Below are 22,989 nucleotides of genomic sequence, written 5' to 3'. Positions count from 1 at the left end.
TGTCTGAATTGCTTCACTTAGTATGATATTCTCTGGTCCATCCATGTTGCTGCAAATGGCAGTATTTCATTCTTTTTTTTTTTAGTCACTGAGTTGTATTCCATTGTGGGCTTCCCTAGTGGCTCAGCTGTAAAGAATCCACCTGCCAATGCAGGATCTGTGGGTTTGATCTCTGGATTGGGAAGATTCCCTGGAGAAGGAAATGGCTACCCACTCCAGTATTCTTGCCTGAAGAATCCATGGACAGGGGAGCCTGGCAGGCTACAGTCCATGTGGTTGCAAAAGAGTTGGACACTACTTAGTGATTAAACAACAAGTATTCCGTTGTATATACACCCCACATCTTCTTAAAACAGTTATCTTTTGGAGGGTATTTGGATGCCCACTTCTTGGCTGTTGTAAATAGTGCTGCTATGAACAGTGGGGTGCATATACTTCTTTGGAGTTTTCATATTTTCCTAGTGTTTGGCCAGGAGTGGGATTGCTGGATCATATGGTCACTCTATGAAATTGCTGCTCTTAATATATGAACCCACATCCCTCTTACAGTTTTGGGAGCCCCATGTTGGAGCTAGCTCTTACTGAATTGCAAGAGCCAGTTGTTAGTTTCAGGAATTTTGTAAGCTCGTTGTTAAATCCAGCCATTATTAAAAATCAAATTATTATTAAATAAATTAAACTTACATTTAAATTTTAATTTAACTAATAAGATAAACTTTAAATAAATTATATCAAAGATAGAATCAGACATACTCAAAACCTGGCATGCTGCAGTCCATGGGGTTGCAAAGAGTTGGACACAACTTAGTGACTGAATAACAACAATAATACTCAAAACTTTTCACTTCCTAATTATTCTGCTACATTTTAGTTATGCCTGTGATCTTGAGGTTGGTGCTGGTTTAGTCACTAAGTCGTGTCCAACTCTTGCGACCCCACAGACCGTGGCCCTCCAGGCTCCTCTGTCCATGGGATTCTCCAGGCAAGAATACTGGAGTGGGTTGCCATTTCCTTCTCCAGGTGCCTCCCCGACCCAGGAATCGAAACTGGGTCCTGCGCTGCAGGCAGATTCTTTACCAACTGAGTTACAGTTCACATCTGCTGTACCTGTGTGGTTGAAATTCTGTATCATGGTGGGCTGCTGTGTCTGTTTTCCCCACTCTGCACTCAGTAGCTTGGAATTGGCTCTGGTGGAAATATTTATATCATAGAAATGGATAAATGCTACAAGTCAGGGCTTGATTTACTATTTTTTGATGGCCTAGAATTAAAGTCTTAACAATGCAGATTAAATTTTAAAAAGTAGTTGTCTCTAGTGCCAACGCTGAGATTGGCTTCAGTTTAATGAGTATAATTAGTATCAGGATGAAGAATGGCTGAACAGTAGATTACACATCAGATTTGATGACAGTAGATGTATTGAAAAAAGAGTTAGTGGGATGAAGTGCAAATCCACTTGTCAACTCATAGATGAATTGCAACCATAAGTTAGTTATAGCTAGAAAAGTTTGGCAAAAACTAATGAAAGCCTTCTGTGAGAATCAATTGGCTATATTAGGATTTAGAATAGGGAATATTATGTCTGTTAGTGCTATTTGTACATTGTTTTAAACTTTTTATTTTGTATTGGAATACAGCTGATCAACAATGTTGTGATAGTTTCAGGTTGCCAGCAAAGGGACTCAATCATATATATACATGTATCTATTCTCCCAAACTCCCCGCCCATCCAGGCTGCTATATAACATTGAGCAGTTTCCTGTACTATACAGTTGGACCTTGTTGCTTATTCATTTTAAATATAGCCGTGTGTACATGTCCATCCCGGGCTCTCTATCCCTTTCCCCCAGGCAACCACAAATTCGTTTTCTAAATCTGTGAGTCTGTTTCTGTTTTATAAGTAAGTTCATGTGTATCGTTTCTTTTTAGATTCTGCGTATAAGGGATGTCATATGATATTTCTTCTTCTCTGACTTATTTCACTCAGTATCAGTCTCTGGGTCCATCCATATTGCTGCAAATGGCAGTATTTCATGCTTTTAATGGCTGAGTAGTGTTCCATTGTATGTGTGTGTATATATGTGTGTGTGTGTGTGTGGTATATATACATATATACACACCGCATCTTCTTTATCCATTTCTCTGTCAGTGGACAGGTAGGTTGCTTCCACGTCTTGGCTGTTGTAAACAGTGCTGCGGTGAACATTGGGTTGCATGTATCTTTTCGAACTATGTTTTTCTCCAGATATATGCCCAGGAAGTATTTGTACATTGTGTGCTATATATCCTTTATATCAATAAAGTTTGTGCATACACACACACACACACACGCACACACCCCTTTTCTCAGGAAAATTGGTTGCTAAGCATTTACCCGTGTATCACCACCATCCCCACTTGTTTGGTCCTCAGTGGAAATGAAGAACATTTGCAACTGTGTTACTTATGAAGTTGTTCCATAGCTTTCTCTTCTCTAAGTGGAATAGCCTGTGATTCATTGATCTTTCCCTATTGGTTTTATATTCTGTGTTTGAGGTGTGCACACCTGGGCACATGATAGTATTCCAGAGAGGAGATGATCCGTGCTGGGTGGGATGGGAGACTGCTGGCGGTGCCTGGAAGGAGCGTGAGCTGGCAGTCAGGAGACTTGGGTCCCTGCCATGCAGGAGGATGTCCTCGTGAGTTATCCCCTCAATTATTTCATTTTAAGCAAAAGCTTGAATTAAGGTAAATTTGAGAGTTCTCTGCAGTCTTAAAGTCTGCATTCTTCTGCGCATGTACTGTACTTCTTGCTTTATCAAGGTCAATGCAAGTATGATAGAACCTCCTCAGTGATTCAGTTTGGAGGTTTAAGAGAGAACACTTCCTTAAATTTGTATGGCCCTCTTATAGTTTACTAAATGTTTTAAAATATGTCATCCTAACAATGAGATAAACAGAATCATTGATATCCCTACTTTACTGCTAAGAAAACTGAGGCTCAGGTAGTTCATGACTTGAGAGCTAGTTGGCAGAGAAGCTCGATGTGGGGTTTCAAGGTTACTTTTTCCATCTCTGAAGTCCTTTGCCTTCCATCTGCTTAAACCAGTGAGACAGGTTTTCCATCCCTCCAAGCATCCCAGAAAACCACACATAGTAATTGTCACATCATCATATGTCTTCTAGGCACAAGTTGAGGAAAAAAAGTCTTTAATTAAAGGTAGATTGCAGCTTTAGAAAGGTGATTTTTTTCCTGGTTAAGTCAATAAGTTCATCCTTTCTGAGATCAAGCAAGGAGACAAAGGAAGTAAGAGTGGGTTGCCTGCTAGGATAATACTTGCTCTAGAGCTCAAAGGCATGAATGAGCACATACCCGAGTGGGCATCAGAGGACAGAATGACCTGATGAGCGGACAGTAGCTTGGGGTGGGTGATGTCTGACTTTTTACTTTTTCAGACAATAAACACAGTCCTAAGATTCGGAATTTTGTAAGTATATGAGTGTATAACTTGGGATATGTTTGGCTGTAATCACAAGCAGTGCTGCCTCTAGTATCTTTTCTGCTTTATATAGCATAAGCTGCAGTTGGCTTCAGGGATGAGCTAACAGAGTGACTTCTTAAGTGAACAAGAGGCACTAGAAAAATAACAGAACTTTATTCATTTTTACAAAATGGCATGAAGATGTTTCCTTATACTATTCTAGGTTTCCTGAGTTTTTCTTGTCACCATTCATTTAGTTTGGATTTGCCACATTTTTATGGGGTAAATTCTCAAAAAGATGGGAATTCTTGAAGACAAATACAGACGTAGAGGTGGTATTCAGATAAAGAGGAGCTAAGTTATTGATTCATTTCTTCTAGCGAGGCATCTGTGTGACAATCATCCCCTTCCTCATTCAGGAGCCAGGAGTCGCTATTGAGGGCTCTGTCTCTGCCTTGCTGTGGGATATATGAGTGGAATATACACTCGATCTTCTATCTGTAAAATGGAGATAACATTCTGTAAGAATCATTATGTGGGACGTCAGCGTGACACCTGAGCGAGTGCCCTGAGGTCTGGTCTCAGGCACCACTTGTAATCAGCAAGTGAAAAAGATGGCTCTTCCTCCAACTCGTCAGTAGATGTCGCTGCAGTCAGCTAAAATGCCAGAAAAACACTGGTCAAAAGGATTCTGCTGGTGGAAAAATACAGGAGTACTACTAGTAGCTATTAATAAAATTAAGTGTGCATCTAGCTTTCTTCTCCAGCTCAGACTCAAATCCTTTACAATATATTACTCTTTATTATTTTTAATAATATATCCAAATATGGGCAAATCTTTTCAGACAAAAAGTATATTCAGCAAACCATTCCATCCATCTTTCTTTCATTTACCAGTTCATTCACTTGAGAAATACTAGGCGCCTGTGGTGTGTGAGGTACTTGTCAGGCTCTGGGCTCACCACGATGAGCAGTACAGACAGTCTGGCTTTATGGAGCTTCCTGTTGGGTGGGAAAGACAGGCAGTTAAAGAAGCAATACAAAAAAAAAAAAAAAAAAACAAACACCCAGAAGTAATTATGGTACAGAAAGATTAGTGTAATCACATGGCAACTACTAGATGAAAAGAAAACAACCGGGGGACCTGCCTGAGTGGTGGAGTCAGGGATGGTCTCTGGAATTAAATGGTGTTTCAGAAGGTGCCCATATTATACATCAAAGTACAAACTAGAAAGCCAGAACTTGGATTCCTTCACTCTGTTTAAGAGTCTTACAGGTTCTTGCTGTGATTGTTTACCTCCTTTGTTATTAGCACCATCTGAAATACTGGATTGGCCAAAACATTTGTTTGGGTTTTTCTGTAACAGATATGGAAAAACCCAAATGAACTTTTTGGCAAACCAATACTTAGAAAAATGTCTTCCTTCCTGATTTTATGGTACATAGAAAACTAAGATCATGGCATCTGGTCCCATCACTTCATGGCAAATAGATGGGGAAACAGTGGCTGACTTTATTTTTTTTGGGCTCCGAAATCACTGCAGATGGTGACTGCAGCCATGAAATTAAAAGGCGCTTATTCCTTGGAAAGAAAATTATGACCAATCTAGACAGCATATTAAAACGCAGAGACATTACTTTGTCAACAAAGGTCTGTCTAGTCAAAGCTATGGTTTTTCCAAGTCATGTATGGTTGTGAGAGTTGGACTATGAAGAAAGCTGAGCACCGAAGAACTGATGCTTTTGAACTGTGGTATTGGAGAAGACTCTTGAGAGTCCCTTGGACTGCAAGGAGATCCAACCAGTCCGTCCGAAAGGAGATCAGTCCTGAGTGTACTGATGTTGAAGCTGAAGCTCCAATACTTTGGCCACCTGATGTGAAGAGCTAACTCATTTGAAAAGATCCTGATGCTGGGAAAGATTGAGGGTGGGAGGAGAAGGGGACAACAGAGGATGAGATGGCTGGATGGCATCACCGACTCAATGGACATGAGTTTGGGTGGACTCTGGGAGTTGGTGATGGACAGGGAGGCCTGGTGTGCTGTGGTTCGTGGGGTTGCAAAGAGTCGGACACGACTGAGTGACTGAACTGAAGATCACTTGACAGATCTAAAACATTATTAGTTGCCTCTCCCTTGAGATGTTGAAAACATAGTGCCTTTTATATGTCAGATTCTGTGATAAATACTTTTGATTGTTTTCTTGGTGTGTGATGTTTGGAAGGTAAAATTGAATGTTGAAGCTTTCTGTATTCCCCTTGTTTCTACATTCACTTCACACTGGGGTGTATGGATTGAACGAAAAGCTTCACATTCCATCAGGGTTTGAAGTCAGCCTAAAGTACAACTGGGAGCTATACTTTGGCGACAATTATGTGACCTGGCTGGAGGAAAGCACTGGCCATGCATTAGATCTTGAACATTTTAAGCAGATAATAAAGAAAAAAATATTGGCAAGGGACATGAAGTTTTTCTGTTCAATATTTGCTGTATCTCCAGTGACTCATGAATTATATTTTGAAACCCTAAATTCAATTTATTAAGAGTCCCAGATATTGATTTTTGGATGAATAAAAACAAGTGAGTAAATTTAAATGCCTCCTTTTAAAGGGACAAAAAAAAAATTGTGTTGCAGAGACAGCAGAAATGTGTTCCAGTGAATTAGTAACAACTTTTCATGTCTTTTTTTCAGTTAAGAAATTGAAAGCTAACTTTTTTGTTTTTTTAATGTAACTCTAGGGTCTGCAGTCATCTGTATTTGATTCATTCAAAAAAATATGTATTTGTCATATTAGTAAAGCCATGGCCTCAAGGCTAGTATGAGCATATATCTATTGATCTTTCCAACTATTTTCATTGGAATAAAGAAAATAAATGTTCCAGTGTACCAGGATATAGAACAGATTGCAAGAACTGAACAAAACAGTGAAAAGACAGTATGGTGAAAGGTGGAGTTGTACACAAGGTCTTTAATTTTACCTACATGTCCCCTCTTCCATTTCCATGCTTAAGAAGTTAAACTGTTTGATATTATCTTAATTTGTGAAAGGAAACATTGTAAAATCATTTGTGGAGCCCTGGGGTAATTTCTTATATTGCTTTGGCTTTGCTTCTAATGTATGGTATGGTCTTGGGTAAGTCTTTTAATTGATCTGACCTTCAGTTTTTTAATCTATCTAAAGGGGCTTTGAATGGACCGAGGTCGCTATGTAGAAGCCCCTATGGTTTTTGTCTGTCCACACTTCCAGTGTATTGGGTCCACCTTCCTTTTTGACTCAAAAGTCCAAGTCTAACCCATCCACACACTAGTAAAGTAATGCTCAAAATTCTCCAAGCCAGGCTTCAGCAATACGTGAACCGTGAGCTTCCTGATGTTCAAGCTGGTTTTCGAAAAGGCAGAGGAACCAGAGATCAAATTGCCAACATCTGCTGGATCATGGAAAAAGCAAGAGAGTTCCAGAAAAACATCTATTTCTGCTTTATTGACTATGCCAAAGCCTTTGACTGTGTGGATCACAAGAAACTGTGGAAAATTCTGAAAGAGATGGGAATACCAGACCACCTGACCTGCCTCTTGAGAAACCTATATGCAGGTCAGGAAGCAACATTTAGAACTGGACATGGAACAACAGACTGGTTCCAAATAGGAAAAGGAGTACGTCAAGGCTGTATACTGCCACCCTGCTTATTTAACTTATATGCAGAGTACATCATGAGAAACACTGGACTGGAAGAAACACAAGCTGGAATCAAGATTGCCGGGAGAAATATCAATAACCTCAGATATGCAGATGACACCACCCTTATGGCAGAAAGTGAAGAGGAACTCAAAAGCCTCTTGATGAAAGTGAAAGTGGAGGGTGAAAAAGTTGGCTTAAAGCTCAACATTCAGAAAATGAAGATCATGGCATCCGGTCCCATCACTTCATGGGAAATAGATGGGGAAACAGTGGAAACAGTGTCGGACTTTATATTTGGGGGCTCCAAAATCACTGCAGATGGTGACTGCAGCCATGAAATTAAAAGACACTTACTCCTTGGAAGGAAAGTTATGACCAACCTAGATAGCATATTCAAAAGCAGAGACATTACTTTGCCAACAAAGGTCCGTCTAGTCAAGGCTATGGTTTTTCCTGTGGTCATGTATGGATGTGAGAGTTGGACTGTGAAGGAGGCTGAGCGCCGAAGAATTGATGCTTTTGAACTGTGGTGTTGGAGAAGACTCTTGAGAGTCCCTTGGACTGCAAGGAGATCCAGCCAGTCCATTCTGAAGGAGATCAGCCCTGGGATTTCTTTGGAAGGAATGATGCTAAAGCTGAAACTCCAATACTTTGGCCACCTCATGCAAAGAGTTGACTCATTGGAAAAGACTGTGATGTTGGGAGGGATTGGGGGCAGGAGGAGAAGGGGACAACAGAGAATGAGATGGCTGGATGGCATCACTGACTTGATGGACGTGAGTCTGGGTGAACTCTGGGAGTTGGTGATGGACAGGGAGGCCTGGCGTGCTGCGATTCATGGGGTCGCAAAGAGTCGGACACGACTGAGCGACTGAACTGAACTGAACCCATCCACCTGTGATCTTGATCCTATTGACTACTTGCTGCTGTTTGAGCTGATAGAGGTACCAAACCACTTGGAAACATTCATTGTCTAAGTTAGAAATCGGGGTGTTATCTCTGATTCCTCTTTGTTTCCCTCAGTTTCCACATCCAGTTGATAGCAAAGCCCCATTAATTTTCTCCTAAGTGGCTATCGAACATACCCTTTTTTGCCATCCTGCCTTTGTTAGGCTAGCATCCTCTCTTGCCCAGACTATTGCAGGAACGTGTTTACCAGTCTCCTCCTTTGCAGTCTCTTCCACTTCCAGTCCACTTCTGTGCTGTTTTCAGTGAAATCCTTCTAAAACACAAGACTGATTATGTCTGTTGGGAGCAGCAGCAAGCCCACTGGACAAATATATATATTGTGAGAGAAGGTGTTAGGCCAACTTCTGAGAAACAGTAAATTTGAATAAGACAGCCTAGTCCCTCTGAAATTAAAACCTTGTGTTGACTCCTTTATTTGCCTATGAGAATGTCCGAGTCTCTTTGTTCTGGCCTTTAAAGCTCTGCACATGTGAGCCTCAGACCTCCTGTGACCTTACCGTCTGCTGCGTTTGCTTCTCCAGGTGGACTTCTCCTCCCTGCCACACTGAATGCTCCTTAACCTGATCATGTCGTGTTCTGCCATGTGTCTTTAAGATTTTGCATATCCAGGCCTCTCTGTCTGGAATTCCTTTTCTCCCTTCTCCCCCATAGATCTGTGATATGCTTAAGTCATTCTGCAGTAGCTGAGGCAGATGTCATCTTATTTGGGAGAGTTCTCATAGGTTGGTTACTTTCTATACTTGCACGGCTTTTTGCTGATGGGGTTCTATTGTATTTGTTAATGTCTGTCTGCCTTACAGGATTGTGAGCTACCTGAAGGTGAGGAATCCTGCCTTAGTCATCTTTGTATTCCTAAGACCTTCCATAGTATACAGCACATTTTAGCAGCTCAATAAGTGGTGGTTTTGTTTTAAAGTTTTTTTTAAATGCTCAATTTTGTTTTTATTTATTTTTTTATGTGAACCATTTCTATTTATTTTTTGATGTGGACCATTTTTAAAGTCTCTATTGAATTTGTTACAATATTGTCTCTGTTCTGTGTTTTGGTTTTTTGGCCACAAGGTATGTGGGATCTTAACTCCCTGACCAGGGGTCAAACCCATACCCCCTGCATTGGAAGGTGAAGTCCCAACCATTGGACCACAAGGGAGGTCCCAAAAAGTGGTTGTTGACTGACTGAGATAAAGGAGTGAATGTATGTGTATACATGCTTGGATGGAAGTGGTAACTGCAGTATTTCTCATCTCAATGGAACTGTCAGTAACTATGGAAAGATACTTGAAAGCTGCAACTGGCTTGTTGATCTTCTAGGGAAGGGTTTGATATCTTCAGGTAGATCCTGACCTGATAGCCAGGGACTAGATCTTTAGAGTCCCCTTAAGCTGTAAGAGTTGATAACTTTATTTTGGCTATGTGACTTCAAATCCAAGAACTAGAACACTTGCCCTATAACACTTTTATCTGCTGGCTGAGTATCAAGGGTAGTTTGCCAAACACAACTTGTCATTGTCTCTTTTCTTGGTTCTCTGAAATCTGCTTCTGTTGTCCATCAATGACAAATCATTAGGCTCATTCCCAAACAAATTGGTTGTCAAATAGGCATCATTAAGACGGATGAAATGTCTTAGTTTCAGCTGAGCAAGGCAAATACAATGCTGTCTAATCATGACAGGCCTGGTGATGTGATGTTCCGAGAAGTGAGGAACATCTTTCAAGTCTACAGCATACCTCAGTGTAGGTAATTACCCTAGTCAGTGAGCAGTGATCAATAGGAAAAGCTTAAGGTGGAGACATTAATCCATCTTTTAATGCACAAACAGCAGCAGCTAAAGGTTTTCTTAGAGGGGAAGGAATGAACAGATAGTCTACCATGTCATTTCCAAATGTGGCAAGTTGATTTTTATAATCAATTTGTAGACATATCCATTTTCAGGGATGTGAATAATAAAAAGAACTAAAAGCTTTTGCAAGATCTTCTCTCAGTATCTGCTTGTCTCACATCCTTGCTTCCTTTTAGTCCTCTAGCCCCTATGTCACATCCATTATCATCCTAAAAAGAAAAATCATTCAGACCACTTAAATGATGTTTCAATGACACACAATCCATTAGAATTCAGAAAAAGCCAGCACTTTCCAAAGAGAAACTCTATTTCACTTATCCTTTCTCTCTTATTTCTTTACTTGAGGTGAAATTTCAGCTTCTATTGGGATTTCTTATTTTATACATTTTTATGAGGTCATTATTTTTTCAGATAATGACCTGACCCCTTCTAAAACCATCTGCTTAGTTGGCTAAAAGGAGCAACGTAGGGGTTAATAGAAGTCTATTTCATCCATTTTTGTTTGTTTACTGTGAAGCAGTATATGCTCAAAGCAAAAATTTTGGGTAAAATACATAATCCTGGCGTTATGCCCAGGAACAGCTGGGCAGGCTTCTAGCTCTGTCCACCACCACAAAAAACCTTTATTCAGAGAAGGCCATAAAATAATTGGAGGCCAGAGAATGGGGCACACATTTTTGCTACCATTTCCTCTGGGTTGCCGGTCAGGCTGTGCTGACTCCTTACATGAGTGATGAAAAATCCCTCTTTCTTGGTCTCCTCCCCCTTCCCCTTTGTCGCTCTTCCATTGGTGTTCTAGCTGTACTCTATGGTTGTGGCTGGAAGCTCCATTGTCAGAGATTTTTCATATTTACAACTGTCTTCCTGGTGTCTAGAATATTGCCTACCACATAATAGACCTGCCATAAAGTTTTGTCGACTAAATGAAGTTTTCAGAGACAAACCAGCCTCTCTGTTACCATCACGTTCCCCTCACAATGCATAACGTTGGTGCCTGAGGCTAGAAGGCCCTCTTCCTACCAGGGGGAGATGGGACGGTACAGAGAAGATGAAAGGAAACCCGATCTGGCCACATTTCAGAAGTTGGGAAAAACTCACCCACAGTCTGTCTACTCAAAGGAGTAAAAATGACCTATTGCCTTCCAGTCTTTCTATGTATTTCTCCATAGTTGACATTATAGTTCCCAGGTGGCTCAGTGGTTAAGAGTCCACCTGCCAAGCAGGAGACACAGGTTCAATCCCTGGGTCGGGATGACCCCCTGGAGAAGGAAATGGCAACCCATTCCAGTATTCTTGCCTGGGAAATCCCATGGACAGAGGAGCCTCACTGACCATAGTCCATGGGGGTCACAAAAGAATCTGACACAACATAGTGACTAAACAACAGCAACACATTAATTATTTGTGATAGTATTTTCCTTTGATTCTAATACCAATAATTTTTGCATTTTAATGCTTCTAAAATCATGAATAAATCTTAAAGTCAATGTATATTTTTATTGTCGATGGTAAATCTTATCATCAATGATCTTTTGGAATCCATTTGTATATTATTCAGAATTAATATAGAGTACAGTTGCTTTTGATTTTTCCCTCATGGAAAACTGACCAGACTGACCTGAGAAAAAAAGTATTTCTCTGATCTTTCAAAACCTTCTTGGTCCCTAACTTCTCCCTGTTTGCGTGCATGTTAAGTCACTTCAGTCATGTCTGACTCTTTGCGACCCTATGAACTGCAGTCTGTCAGGCTCCTCTGTCCATGGGATTCTCCATGCAGGGATTGGGTTGACATGCCCTCCTCCAGGAATCTTCCTGATCCAGGGATTTAACCTGTGTCTCTTATGTCTCCTGCTTTAGCAGGTGGGTTCTTTACCACTAGCGCCACTTGGGAAGCCCTCTCCTTGTTTACTCTTTTTTTCAAGCATACTTTATTTTATTGTGGTAAACTTCATATACATAAAATAACCATTGACCATTTTATTTTTAAATTATTTCCTTATGGCTGTGTCATATCTTAGTTGCGGCATGTGGAATCTTCATTGCATCTCTTGAGATCTTCATTGCGATCACCACTTCACCACTGTGTGGGCTTCTCGCTAGTTGTGGAGTGCAGGACTCAGTAGTTGTGATGTGTGGGACTCAGTAGTTATGATGTGCAGGCTTAGTTGTCCTGCAGCATGTGGGATCTTAGTTCCACCCAGAGATTGAACCCAAGTCTCTTGCATTGGAAGGCAGATTCTTAACCACTGAACCATCAGGGAAGTCCCTCATTAACCGCTTTAAAGTGACATTTATTTTATTTTTTTAATTTTATTTTATTTTTAAACTTTACATAACTGTGTTAGTTTTGCCAAATATCAAAATGAATCCGCATTCACAGTATTGTGCAACAATCACCTCTGTCTAGTTTCAAGACAGTTTAATCACCCCAAAGAAGAACCATTAAGCAGTCATTCCTCATTCCTCTTTCCCTTAGCCCTGGAAACCGCTAGATTGCTTCCTGTCTCTGTGGATTGATCTATTTTAGATTCAGCGATTAGTCCCGAAGGTAACTCTGAAGGACAGGCCTTCTCACTTGACTTGTGAAGGCAAAGAATGCACAAGCATGGCTGTGGCATTTTATTACATGTTTAGACACACTAATACACCAGTATCAGGATTGACTACTAAACATATATGCTATTGGCAATTGTAGAATCATCCTGGGAGTGTTTAAAATTTAGTGGTCTTTTTATGCAAAGCAAATGAAAAGCAAAACTACTGATGTGGTGGGAAAGCTTGTGGAGATGAAGTAATATGAAGAGCAAGGCATATCTTGGGTCTTCTGCTTCAGAATTTTAGCTTTAAGGTATCAGCTGAAGCTGTGGTCTTATCTCAAGGCCCAACTGGAGAAGATCTGCCTCCAGAATCACATGGTTGTTGGCAGAATTCAATTTCTTGTGAGTGGTATGACCGAGGGATTCAACAGTGTTGACTTTTGGCCTGGGGAGACCCTCAGTTCCTTGCCACATGGGTCTCACCATGCCTCACAGTGTAGCCAATTGCTCCATTGAAGCCAGCAAGAGGGAAGGTCTGTGGGCAAGACATACATGACAGTTTTATGTAACATAGTCACAGACGTGACATCCCATCACCATTGCCATATTCTGTTGTTAGAATCAAATCACAGGTCTGCTTATGCTCAAGATGAGTATCAGGACTCTTAAGGACTTGAGTATTAGGAAATGGGGATAACACAGAGCCATATTGCTTTATAAATGGGTCATCTACCCTCTCAGATCTGTCTGCAGAGCTGGCTCATTTCTATCCTGCATTGAAGAGTAAATTAGGGAAAGAAACAGGCTCATTCTGAAGGACAGTGGGGGCATGAGGAAAAATTCTGTGGAGAGTTTGCTGAATACCTTCAGTGCTGCCTAGAATCCACAGTGACTCACCATTTGGTTTGTTATCTCAAGGGAAACTGGGGAAAAATGATGGTCTTTGAGGAAGACAATAAATGATGATGCTTCTAGTGAGCCCAGCCTAAATGCCCGGTTGGAAGTGTCTCCTGGAGCCTTGAGGGAACAGAGTGGCCGCAATCACACATCAGGCAATGCAGATAGAGCCTCTTAAATCAACAGCATTGTTTGTTAAGAGTTCATCCTCTGAGGTCCAGTGTCAGCCAGACTTAGTCTGAAGAAATTCCTGAACCTTTGAGGGGTTCTGCTTCATACATAAAGAGTGAACTATACTCTGGCTAGCAACATAATCTTTGTGAAACATTTTTTAAATAATTATTTTTCATTGGAGGATAATTGCTTGACAATGTTTTGTCGGTTTCCTCTACAATGATGTGAATCGGCTCTAAGTTTACATATATCTCTTCCCTCTTGAGTCTCCTTCCCACCCCCTATCCCAGCCCTCTAGGTTGTCACAGAGCATCGAGCTGCTTCCTATGAGCTATCTGTTTTACACATGGTTAGACATGGTTACACATGGTTATCAGAGAAGGCAGTGGCACCCCATTCCAGTACTCTTGCCTGGAAAATCCCATGGACGGAGAAGCCTGATGGGCTGCAGTCCATGGGGTCGCTAGGAGTCGGACACGACTGAGCGACTTCACTTTCCCTTTTCACTTTCATGCATTGGAGAAGGAAATGGCAACCCACTCCAGTGTTCTTGCCTGGAGAATCCCAGGGACGGGACACGACTGACGCGACTTAGCAGCAGCAGCAGTGTATAAATGTCAGTGCTACCCTTTTTATTCTTCCCACTCTCTCCCTCCCTTGTGAAACATTTTTTGATCCTAAATGACATGACCTTGCTTGATCAACAATATCATGTGTCTGATTTTGCTCTGAATTGTTCCCGAATCTTTCAAAATCAATGAAACCTAGCGCAGTATCACATCCATGCAGGCAAAAGAATATTTTACATACTCTGGTGGTGAGCATAGGAAAGGACTCCCTCAAAAAGCTTTGAGTAATAATTGATATTATTGGAATAAATTGTAGCTTTTTGAGTTGCTTATTGCAATAGAACAACATCCATTTGTATAAATAGTTGTGAGTCTGCTTTAAGAGCATGCTTGCCCTTTGATAATGTTGATGTCTCCTGCCTCAGTTGGGAGTTGTCATTCTTTGCTCCCAATAGTGTAGTGAATGCAGTGGTTGTGAATTTAAAGAGCAAAGATAGAATCAGAAGTGTCTCACGGTGCTACTTTGACAGCTACTACCTGCACATTCTTTGTGAAAGTGAAGTGAAAGTCACTCAGTCATGTCCTACTCTTTGTGACACCATGGACTGTCCACAGAATTCTCCAGGCCAGAATACTGGAGTGGGTAGCCTTTCCCTCCTCCGGGGATCTTCCCAACCCAGGAATTGAACCGGGGTCTCCTTTATTGTGGGCGGATTCTTTACCAACTGAGCTATCAGGGAAGCCCTTCTTTGTAGGTGTTTTTAATTAGAGTTTTGCTAAATTTCCGTGCTTAGGATATTATGCTAAACTAGTCACGAAGGAGTGAATAATGATTAAACAAATGTTTTGGGAAAAGTTAATGAATGCATAAATGCTATCAATGGCAAGTTCTTTATAGGATAACTAATCCTGTGTTGGAATTGTTTAGGGTAAAATTTTAATGCCAATATTTTGAGTACTGAACCAACCTACCACTGCTATTTTAAGTAGAGCAAATCTTTGGCTAAAAGTATATGGGTTATCTAGACTGACCAGTTACTCCCAGATGGACTTCCTTTTGCTAACCTAACTATTTCCAGGCTAATTCCTTGGATTCCTACTTCTATTTGGTATAAACTGAGGGATTATGCACTTCAAAAAAAAAAAAATCTCCTAAGAAAAATGTTGGTTAAAAACTGACCAAATTCCAGGCAGGTGGAAAGTTTCTGTTTGTTAGTTTTAGTGTTTGTACAACTGCTTGTCTCTGTTGCAGTCTGTGTGATTGAGAGTTAACCGTGCAGCTTGACATGGCATCGATTCTGCTTTCTTATTGATCAGGGGAGATATGAGCTGGGGAAGTTGTGATAGATGAATTGTGCCAGAATGTTCCTGGCAAAAGCTGTGAGTCTGTGTCCTTCTCCAGCTCATTAAATTAAAGCAGAATACTAAAAATGATACGCCAGGCATGGGAAGCCTTTCTTCGGATACAGATAATCAGATTTTCTGCTCATTTGGAAAGAACCATGACCTACCTACTGATCTTTAATAAAATGTTATTTTAAAAGAGCACATAGATCATCTTTCCCATCTTCATCTTTAAAAATCCTCCCCTCGCACCCCTGGCTCTTATTTTGGGTTGAATTGTATCCTCCCCGCTAAAAAAAGATATATTGAAGTCCTAACCCCCAAAACCTGGGGATATGACCTTATTTGGAAATAGGGTCTCCATAGATTTATTTTATTTATTTATTATTTTTGGTTGTGCTGGGTCTTTGTTGCTGTGCCTGGGGTTTCTCTAGTTGTGATGAGTAGGGGCTGCTCTGTCGTTGCAGTGGTTGCTTTGTGGTTGCTTCTCTTGTTGTGGAGCACAGACTCGAGGAGTGCAGGTTTCAGTAGTTGGGGCACATGGGCTTCGTTGCCCTGTGGCATGTGGAATCTTCCTGGACAAGGGATTGAACCTGTGTACCCTGCGTTGGCAGGCAGATTCTCAACCATTGGAGCACCAGGGAAGTCCTGCATCATTGCAGATTTCATCAAGTTGAGTTCATTGGGATGGATCATAATCTAGTGTGACTGATGTCCCTTTAAGAAGAGGGAAGTTTGGGCACAGACACAGCCACCCAAGGATGCTGTGTGGAGACACAGAGTCACAGAGGGAAGGAACCACACTAAGACTGAGGCAGAGATTGGAATGATGCTGCCACAAGGCAAGGGACACCCAGGGCTACTAGAAACTGGAAGAGGCAAGGGAGGAAGGAACCTCCTCTAGGAGCTCTGGAGCGAATATCAATATCTTGATTTTGGATTTAAGCCTCCACGACGAAGAAAATAAATTTCTATTGTGTTAAGCTTGGGCTTCCCAGGTGGCGCTAGTGGTAAAGAACCTACCTTCTAATGCAGGAGACACAGGTTTGATCCCTGGATAGGGAAGATCCCCTGGAGGAGGGCATGGCAACCCACTCCAGTACTCTTGCCTGGAGAATCCCATGGACAGAGGAGCCTGGCAGGCCACAGTCCCTAGGGTCACAAAGAGTTGGACACAACTGAAGTGACTCAGCATGCACACACGCAAGTTAAGCTTACTGTTAGTGTGTTTGCAGTGCCTTGTTGTGGCAGCCCTGGGAACTGAACACATTCTCCCCTGAGCTTTCCCTTTCTTTCCCTCCTTCCCTTCATAACCCAGTTGCAAGTTGGCCAGATTGTGCTACCTTCCCTCCTCCCCCACTCACAACTGTTCTTGCTGAGGTCTTCAGGAACCTCCAAGGAGGAACTCAGTCTGCAGACACTGGAGCCCACTTGCCTGGGTTCAAGCCCAGACTCCATTCCCTTCCAAGCTGCATGAACTCAGGCAAATTATTTAAACTTTCTGTGTCTTAGTTTGTGTTTATCAATAAAATGAGCTGATCCTGGGGGGCTGTTGTAAAACTTAAAAGAGTTAATAGAGCCAAAGCGCTTAGCATAGTTCCTAGCACGTAACTGTTAACTAAAGTCCGTTTATTTCCATTAATACGATTTGCCACCTGTGTCCTCCCTTTTCAGGTCTTACTTTGCCGAGACTGGCCTCTTTCTCCTCCTGACTTGGCATTCCACTGCTTTGTGGTCATGCTCTCTCTGCCTGAGCTTCTCCTGGGAAGGCATTATAGCTGTGGATAGAGTCCACTGATTGAAATCTAACGGATCTGGGCTCTGTGCTCAGCTTTGTACTTTTTCAAGTCACTCACTTTGGACAAGTTAATCTTTCTGAGACCAAGTGTTTTTTTTTTTTAATAAAATGGTGCTTATTGGGTGATTGTAAGGAGTAAATATAATATAATTATAATGAGATAATATAAGCAGAAGGCCCAGTGTAAGCTGGATTCTTATGACTTTCACATCTACCTTTGGCTCATCCTCCAGTCCCTTAGTTGAGAGCTGCCACATGAGGCCCTGCTTTTGGGGTCCTCTGAGTAGAATGCAGCAGCCCTGCTGCCCACCACCCTCCCAACTTTTGGTGTAGAGATAGATCTATGGAGTATTTTTAAGGAACTGGGAAAAGTCCTACCAAATTTAATCTGGTCATATTTGATGTTTTAATCTCACTAGCCTCTGTATTCCAGAGAAGGCAATGGCACCCACTCCAGTACTCTTGCCTGGAAAATCCCATGGACAGGGGAGCCTGGTGGGCTGCCGTCTGTGGGGTTGCACAGAGTTGGACACGACTGAAGTGACTTAGCAGCAGCAGCCTCTATAGTCAGTGGTTGCCAGGTTCCATGATTTTACTTACTTCTGCATCTCTTAAAAGCATTCACTTTTTGCAGAAACTAGACTCTGGCTCTGGAGGGAACCAGACATGATGTCTGACGGAAATCAACAGTTTCAGCCCTAAGCTCAGGAATGATTGTGTCTAAGGCAGCCAGTGAGGGGGGCTGAGCAAGGGAGTGGGGACTCTAGAAGTGGTTTGTGGGTGGTGTTACATGGGGAAGTGGGTTACAAGTATGAGAAGGATTCTAGGATGTAGGATGCCAGGATCAAGCTGTGGAGAAGGACCTGACATATTCCAGGCAGGACTTCAGAGCCTGTCCTGTGAGCTGGGACTCAGGGAAGGTCTCTGGTCCTAGACTGGGCAAACAGAATGGAAAATCTGGAGACTCTGGACCGAGTCATCACAGGGCTAGGGAGTAAGGGCTGTGAGGGATGAGTTAGAGTCCTCTCTAAGCCTGCCCTGGGCCAGGTTAATCATGGAGGAACCTCACGGGGGTGGGAGTACAACCTGGAATCTGGAATGAGAATTAATTCTTAAGCCTCACCAAATAGGGCTGAGGGGCCTAAGCATGGACTGTTGGTGAGGGCTGTCTCTGCTATCGTTACCTTGGAAACCAAGGCTAAGGCTGCATGAGTGGCCCCAGCTGGGGAGGCCCAGAGAGGGAGAACCAGGGAAAATAAAGCTAACAGATGGATGTCCATTGTGGCTTGTGACCATTGGAAAAACACACAGAGGAAGTTTGGGAATACAGGAACTCTGAAATATCTTCACTTTGTACATTTGCTGAACATGCTCTGTGAAAAGCCCCTTGCCAGCCCCCAAAGCCCTTGAGATAGCTTTCTTCATTGCTCTGAAGAGCAGTCACCTTTTTCTGCTGGAAAGGTATTTTGACAATGATATTCTGACTCAGAAATGCTCCTTGCAGCTGCCTTATTTTCATATGTCTTTTTAAAATCTCTTTTTATTGTGGTAAAAGTCACATAATAAAAAACATACTATTTTAACCATATTGAACTACCGTTCAGTGGCACTAAGTACATTCACATTATTGTGCAGCTCTCACCATTGTCCATCCATCTCCTGAATTTTTCATCTTCCTAAACTGAACCTCTGTCCCCATTAAACACTTAACTCCCCATTCCCCCTCACTACTCCCCACCCCAGCCCCTCCCCCACACCCCCACCGGTCCCTGGAATATACTTTTCTAACTCTGAATTTGACTATTATAGGTATAAAGTGGAATCAAACAGTATTTGTCTGCACCTACTGTATATTGGAATGCATTTTAACTTCATATATGTCCTTAACCCAAATTCACTGGATATAGTTTATAGGGATGATCTACAAGATCTGTGTTACAGTTGTCCATTTATTCCTTGTTAGCGATATTTGGATCTAAGACTCACAAAAATTGCAGTTTGTAGTGATCGAACCACAGTTTTGGAGGACTATTAGTTATTGAAAGGAAAAGATATTTTCAAAAGTTTTATACGTCTACCAGACTTTTATCAGTCTTTGCTGATGGCAGTCAATTTTTCTGTTAGAATTAGGACCAAATTGCCTTCCATGAGTTGGACAGCAAATTTGTGCAGTGGGGGTACAAAGCCAAGAACAAGCTATTCCCTATTAGTGACAAAGAGTTATGAGGAAGTAACTGCAAAGCTGACTCATTCATGCTGCTTTTACTACCCTGTTTAGGAGACTCTGGAGATGAATTATTCAGCCTTTTCAGTGTAGGCAGATGAATGAAAGAGTGAATACGATACAGCTCAGGAAAAGTGGAAGGAAAGGTGAAATTGTGATTGTATTAGGTAAGATTCAAAAACGAATTCAATATTGATTATAATGAACTGTAATCCATTGGACTTACTATGAAGACATAGAAGGCATCTTTCCTCTTTGTAGACTGTAGGGCAGTTTTATGTTTCAGTTGGTCGGAGTCTCACTTTGTCTTCTGTATGTGGACAACATGGTTTAGACTGTAAATATCCTCCTGACAGATCCTGTTACTTAGGTTTTCAATTGCTTGAAATCTGGAGCTGTGGTCACAAGGGAGTTCTCCAGTCTGTTCATAAATAACCAGAGAACTCACGTATAATGCAGCATCCAGGGTTTTATATTCTGCACACATCGAAGGATGCTAGCTTTGGAAACATCAAGAGAGTGTCAGATTTTTCCTGTTCATTAATAGCTCTGGTTCTGGTCAAAGTCCATAGATTCCGGTTGGTCATTAATTCCCCATAAATGCATAATGCAGAGAGAGTTATTGCTTCAAAGGGTTTTCAGTAGCATATTTTTGGTGAGTGATGTGGTGTGAATTGTTTTTTACAGGGTACTTTAGAGATGATTAGTGTTCTAAACATTAGTTGAGTCATTTCCAACAGACCATTTGGAACCCTTTCTGCAGGCAGCAGCTGAAGAGACATTTTGAATCTCCCTTCCCCAGTCCTTGGGAAGGCGTACTTAATGTAAAAGACTGGCTGTAAATGTTGACTTTAAAATTAGAGCTCTCCCTGTGATGAGATTGAGCATCCTTGCCATGGCACTCCTGAAATTTTGCCCCGCTTTCTACAGTGACCTCACTGTCTAATGTAGGACAAAGTGTTTGGCAAAGTGGCCTAGTGTCATTCAGCGAGTCCCTCAAGAGCATGACCTCCCAGATTTATATGTACCGTGGGAAACATGAAACACCAGAAAAGCCATTTAAATATTTTATACAGCCTTCTCCTGTTCCTGAAGACTCTCAGCTTTAACCTGTGCTAATGCAGCTCTCTCATGTTGATCATTTATACCCCACAAAACCTGCTCTTTGTGTCTCTAGGATGGGTTACATCAGATCAGATCGGATCAGATCAGTCGCTCAGTCGTGTCCGACTCTTTGCGACCCCATGAATCGCAGCACGCCAGGCCTCCCTGTCCATCACCAACTCCTGGAATTCACTCAGACTCATGTCCATCGAGTCAGTGATGCCATCCAGCCACCTCATCCTCTGCCGTCCCCTTCTCCTCTTGCCCCCAATCCCTCCCAGCATCAGAGTCTTTTCCAATGAGTCAACTCTTCACACGAAGTGGCCAAAGTACTGGAGTTTCAGCTTTAGCATCATTCCTTCCAAAGAAATCCCAGGGCTGTTCTCCTTCAGAATGGACTGGTTGGATCTCCTTGCAGTCCAAGGGACTCTCAAGAGTCTTCTCCAACACCACAGTTCAAAAGCATCAATTCTTCGGCGCTCAGCCTTCTTCACAGTCCAACTCTCACATCCGTACATGACCACAGGAAAAACCATAGCCTTGACTAGACGGACCTTTGTTGGCAAAGTAATGTCTCTGCTTTTGAATATGCTATCTAGGTTGGTCATAACTTTCCTTCCAAGGAGTAAGCGTCTTTTAATTTCATGGCTGCAGTCACCATCTGCAGTGATTTTGGAGCCCCAAAAAATAAAAACTTTTTTTTTTCTTATTTCTTTAATTTTTATTGAAGTATGGTTGATTTACAATGTGTTAATTTCTGTGGTACAGCAAACTGATTCAGATATACACATATATACATTCTTTTTCATATTCTTTTCCTTTATGGTTTATCACAGGATACTGAATATAGTTCCCTGTGCTATACATTAGGACCTTGTTGTTTGTCCATCATAAATATAATAGTTTTGCACCTACCGAATCCCAAACTCCCAGTCTCATCCCCCACCCTTGGCAACCTCAGGTCTGTTCTCTGTGTCCATGAGTCTCCTGCTTTGCAGATAGGTTCCTCTGTGCCATATTTTAGATTCTACATATAAGTGATAGCATATGGTGTTTGTCTTTTCCTGACTTTCTTCACTTAGTATGATAATCTCTAGGTTCATCCACGTTGCTACAAATGGCAAAATTCCATTTCTTTTTATTGCTGAGTAGTAAGTAGTCCACTGCATAAGTATCACATCTTTATCCATTCAGTGGATGTTTAGATTGTTTCCATGTCTTGGCTATTATGAATAGTGCTGCTATGAACATAGGGGTACATGTATCTTTTCAATTTAGAGTTGTCATATTTTTCAGATATATGCCCAAGAGTGTTGCTGGATCATATGGTAGCTCTATTGTTAGTTTTTTGAGGAACCTCCATACTGTTTTCCATAGCAGCTGTACCAACTTTCATTCCACCAACAGTATAGGAGAGCTCTCGCTCCCTTTTCTCCACATGCTCTCCAGCATTTGTTATTTGTGACTTTTTTTTTTTTTTTGGCCACACTGTACGACTTACAGGATCTTAGTTCCCCAACCAGGGGTTGAACCCATTCCGTTAAGTGTGGAGTCCTAACCACTGGGATGCCAGGGAATTCCCTGTTATTTGTAGGCTTTTTATTTTTTTTTAATTTAATTTAATTTTTTAAACTTTACATAATTGTATTAGTTTTGCCAAATATCAAAATGAATCTGCCACAGGTATACATGTGTTCCCCATCCTGCACCCTCCTCCCTCCTCCCTCCCCATACCATCCCTCTGGGTCGTCCCAGTGCACTAGCCCCAAGCATCCAGTATCGTGCATCGAACCTGGACTGGCCGTTTCCACTGTTTCCCCATCTATTTGCCATGAAGTGATGGGACCAGATGCCATGATCTTCGTTTTCTGAATGTTGGGCTTTAAGCCAACTTTTTCACTCTCCACTTTCACCTTCATCAAGAGGCTTTTTAGTTCCTCTTCACTTTCTGCCATAAGGGTGGTGTCATCTGCATATCTGAGGTGATTGATATTTCTCCTGGCAATCTTGATTCCAGCTTGTGTTTCTTCCAGTCCAGCGTTTCTCATGATGTACTCTGCATATAAGTTAAATAAACAGGGTGACGATATACAGCCTTGACATACTCCTTTCCTATTTGGAATCAGTCTGTTGTTCCATGTCCAGTTCTAACTGTTGCTTCCTGACCTGCATACAGATTTCTCAAGAGGCAGATCAGGTGGTCTGGTATTCCCATCTTTTTCAGAATTTTCCACAGTTTCTTGTGATCCACACAGTCAAAGGCTTTGGCATAGTCAATAAAGCAGAAATAGATGTTTTTCTGGAACTCTCTTGCTTTTTCCATGATCCAGCGGATGTTGGCAATTGATCTCTGATTCCTCTGCCTTTTCTAAAACCAGCTTGAACATCAGGA

General features: G+C 41.7%; 1 protein-coding gene across 2 annotated transcripts in view; it reads left to right on the top strand.

The window, feature by feature from the left end:
• ARMH4 (armadillo like helical domain containing 4) overlaps positions 1–22,989 on the top strand; it is a 141,946-nt gene that overhangs the window by 74,643 nt on the left and 44,314 nt on the right. The window lies entirely within an intron of this gene.

Source organism: Bubalus kerabau, chromosome 10, assembly GCF_029407905.1.
Source record: "Bubalus kerabau isolate K-KA32 ecotype Philippines breed swamp buffalo chromosome 10, PCC_UOA_SB_1v2, whole genome shotgun sequence".
Classification (NCBI taxonomy): Eukaryota; Metazoa; Chordata; class Mammalia; order Artiodactyla; family Bovidae; genus Bubalus; species Bubalus kerabau.
The sequence above is the reverse complement of the archived record's forward strand: the minus strand, read 5'-3'. Positions and strand labels throughout refer to the sequence as shown.